Source organism: Sciurus vulgaris (genome assembly GCF_902686455.1).
Source record: "Sciurus vulgaris genome assembly, chromosome: 8".
NCBI classification, from domain to species: Eukaryota; Metazoa; Chordata; class Mammalia; order Rodentia; family Sciuridae; genus Sciurus; species Sciurus vulgaris.
This window is the reverse complement of record NC_136468.1, coordinates 225877-230319: the sequence shown is the minus strand read 5'-3', so window position 1 is coordinate 230319 and position 4443 is coordinate 225877.

Genomic DNA, 4443 nt, shown 5'->3' with positions numbered 1-4443 from the left:
CACATCACACACACAGGAGGGTCCTGACCTTGATTTACACCAAGTCGCAGAGCACAGGAGGGCACTGACCTCAGATCACACCACGTCACACAGCACAGGAGGGTCCTGACCTTGGTTCACACCACGTCAGACAGCACAGGAGGGTCTTGACCTTGGTTCACACCATGTCACACAGCGCAGGAGGGTCCTGAGCTTGGCTCACACCAAGTCAAAAGGCAGAGAAGGGCACTGACCTCAGATCACACCACGTCACACAGCACAGGAGGGTCCTGACCTTGGTTCACATCATGTCACACAGCACAGGAGGGACCTGACCTCGGTTCACACCACGTCACACAGCACAGGAGGGTCCTGACCTTGGTTCACACCATGTCACACAGCACAGGAGGGTCCTGACCTCGGTTTACACCACGTCACACAGCACATGAGGGTTCTGACCTTGGTTCTCATCACGTCACACAGCACAGGAGGGTCCTGAATTTGGTTCACACGACATCACACAGCATAGGAGGGTCCTGACCTTCGCTCACACCACGTCACACTGCACAAAAGGGTCCTGACATTGGTTCACACCATGTAACACAGCACAGGAGGGTCCTGACCTTGGTTCACACCACATCACACAGTACTGGAGGGTCCTGACCTTGGGTCACTCCATGTCACACAGCACAGGAAGTTCTTGACCTCGGTTCACACCATGTCACACAGCAGAGGAGGGCCCTGACCTCAGATCACACCACATCTCACAGCACAGGAAGGTCCTGACCTTGGTTCCCCCCATGTCACACAATACAGGAGGGTCTTGACCTCGGTTCACACCACATCACACAGCACAGGAGGTTACTGACCTCATATCACACAATGTCACACAGTACAGGAGGGTCCTGACCTTGGTTCTCACCACGTCACACAGCACAGGAGGATCCTGAGTTTGGTTCACACGACATCACACAGCAAAGGAGGGTCTTGACCTTGGTTCACACCACATCACACAGCACAGGAGGGTCTTGAACTCGGTTCACAACATGTCACACAGCAGAGGAGGGCACTGACCTCGGATCACACCACGTCACACTGCACAGGAGGGTCTTGACCTCAGTTCTCAGCACATCACACAGCACAGGAGGGTCCTGACCTTGATTTACACCACGTCACACAGCAGAAGAAGGCACTGACCTCAGATCACACCACGTCACACAGCACAGGAGTGTCCTGACCTTGGTTCACACCACGTCACACAGCACAGGAGGATCCTGACCTTGGTTCACACCACATCAGACAGCACAAGGGGGTCTTGACCTTGGTTCACACCATGTCACATAGCACAGGAGGATCCTGACCTTGGTTCACACCACATCACACAGCACAGGAGGGTCCTGACCTTGGTTCACACCACATCACACAGCACAGGAGGGTCCTGACCTTGGTTCACACCACATCACACAGAACAAGAGGGTCTTGACCTTGGTTCACACCATGTCACACAGCACAGAAGGGTCTTGACTTTGGTTCACACCATGTCACACAGCACAGGAGGGCACTGACCTCAGATCACACCACGTTACACAGTACAGGAGGGCCCTGATCTTGGTTCACTCCACGTTACACAGTACAGGAGGGCCCTGATCTTGGTTGACACCACGTCACACAGCACAGGAGGGCCCTGATCTTGGTTGACACCACGTCACACAGCACAGGAGGACCTTGGAATGTCAGTACTCGTGTATCACGGTCTCTGTCCCAGTGGGGCCGCGTCCCGGGCCTTAGGGCAGTGAGTGGCCCTGAGGGCCTCACTTTCCCACTGTAAAGTCTGCTGATGGGTTCGTCCTTCAACGTTGTTTTAGGGCGGTGGTGGGGCCCTTGGGGCCTGGACTGAGGAGCAGGTTGTGGGTGTGCTGGAATGGCCCCTTGCCCCGGCCCTCCCTTTCACGTCTCCCCAGTCCCTGTGTGCTGAGGGCTGTCCTCCACCAGTCCTCGGCATGATGCACTGCCTCGCTCAGGCCTGGAGTGGTGCAGCGGCTGACCCGGTACCAGCACTGAGCCTGTAGCTAGGAGCCAAAATAAACCTTTTTTCCTCTACACCATCTTTCTCAGGCATTTTGTCACGGTGCTGGGAGGCCAGCACAGCCCCAGGGTTTGGGCGACTGGCCTCTTGCCCCTCTCCCTGCAGGGAGCAGCTGCTTTGCACATCCTGGGCTGCTCAGCTCCTCCTACTTGGCCTTACTGCTTCATGCTTGCATCCTGGGGTGGGGGGTGGTCATCTTTCCCTTTGGCACTTCAGTTCCAGGTGAATAGAAGCAGCTTTAGCAAAGGTCCCAGCCATGGCCCTGGGGGTGAGTGTCCCGTGGAGGACCAGCAGCAGGGTCCATGTGACGTCCTAGGTGGTTGGAGGAGGGACTGTTTTCCCTGAGCCAGGAGACCCCCTGCCAACCACGGCCACCTGCTCCACTTTCCTTGTTAATGCCTTAGAGAGCACAAAGGAAGCCAGGTCCCTTTTCTTTCCGTCTGAATAAAGGATGCCCTAAATCCTTTGTGCATCCTTGTGCCCACACTCCTGCTGCTCGGCAGGCAACCCTGGGACAGCACTGCCCAGCACTCCTGTCTCTGCCGAGTGGCAGATTCCTGAGCTGTCCCCATTTCCCAAGAATAAAAGAGTGAATCTGTAAACGGCAGGGGACTTGCTGCCCAGAACACAGGAGGCAGCCACTGTGAGGTGTTAGTGGGTTAGGCTGAGGCTCGGCTTCCAATCAGTCGGAGACTCCTAAAGGCAAGCTGCTCACCATCTTGCAGATCAAAGGGGCTGTGTCCCGGGCATCCCCCAAGGGCAGAAAGCATCAACCCTGCTCGGGCTGGTGAGTGACACCTTCAGAGTGGCGGGAGAGTTACCTGTGCCTCCTCGCCTGGGCAGAGGTCTTCCAGTTACGGGTCCTTCACCCACATCCACCCTCAGCAGCCTGTCAAGCATTCCACGGGAAGGGACCAAACACACCAGGCTGTGCCCACGCACAGGGCACTCTGCAGCTCTGAGCCAGGTGCAGTGTGGCAGGCCTGTCCTCCCAGCTACAGGAGGCTGAGGCAGGAGGGTCTTGGTTTGGAGACCAGCGTAGGTGACTTCGCAAGACCCTCACAAAAAATTTAAAAAGAGATAAAGTAACGCAGAGCTGTGTGCTCAGATGGCAACTCCTCACTCGGTCTCAGTCAGAAAGAGCAGGTGGCAGAATGTCTCTTCCACATGACCTGGTTTCCAGGATGCCCGCTGGAGGGAGGGGAAGACAGGTCTGGGGTCTGTGTGGACTGCGCAGCACAGGGGCCCACACCAGCCCTTCCCCGCCGAGGAGGGGGCCAGCCTTCAACGTCCTGCCACGGCCTGCACATACACCAGGAGTCCAGTGGGCCTCCTGCATGACCTCCGTGACACGTAAATGTGGGAAAGCCACACAGAACCTCGTTCCTCCACAGCCCGTCGGTGAGTCCCACCGTACCAGCGGAGGGGTGTTGCCACACACTGCCTGCACCCTGTCCTCCCTGTGTCCCCAGTCCCCTCCTCAGTGGTTGACCTTCTTTCTGTCCCCAGGAGACCCCAACTTCCTTCCACTTGCTTCCACATATGAGAGAGAACACGAATCGTGACTTTGAGTTTAAAAGCTGCTATTTCTGCACACTGCAGTTCTCACCACGGAGAGGGCCTTGCTCGAACCTGCAGCCACCCCAGGGTGGATCCTCTCAACCCCCAACGACCACCACCCTTGAGTGAGCAGGGGGCTGCTCCCAGTCAGACTGCAGTGTGGCAGAGATCCCTGGTCCTGGGCTGCTCCCCTCTCCAGTCCTCCCTGGGGTCCTGGGCTGGTCCTCTCTCCCCTCCTCTCCAGTCCTCCCTGGGGTCCTGGGCTGGTCCTCCCTGGGGTCCTGGGCTGGTCCTCTCTCCCCTCCTCTCCGGTCCTCCCTGGGGTCCTGGGCTGGTCCTCTCTCCTCCCACAGTCTTGGGTGCCTGCTTACCACCTCTGCTCCCTTGGGCTTTGTTTTTAGCCAAGGGCTCTGGGCCCCTCAGGGCGCAGCAGTGTGCTTCAGTGTGGAGGGGCAGCAGAGTCCAGCTTCCTGTAGTGCAGCTGTGGTAAAATGAACACATTCAGACATGCACACGCTTGCACTTCTGGGTGCACACCTGCCCCTCAGCACACACCACACACTCATACCTGCACACCGACTGTGCCACACACATGCAGTCCTGTCTGGGTGGCAGGTTCTTGCCTCTAGCTGAGGGAGGGTGAGCTGGAGCTCAGGCAGAGGGAGGCCTGGTGTGGCCCCTCCCAGGGCTGCTGGGCTCTTCCTAGCCACTCAGGCCTCCCTCCTGTACAGATGTGCTGGCAGATCAAAGAGGTCGGCTGCTCCTGGGTCCTCGTGGGTGCCCTGTGGCCAGAGGACTCTGCCCAACCTCTCCGCTGG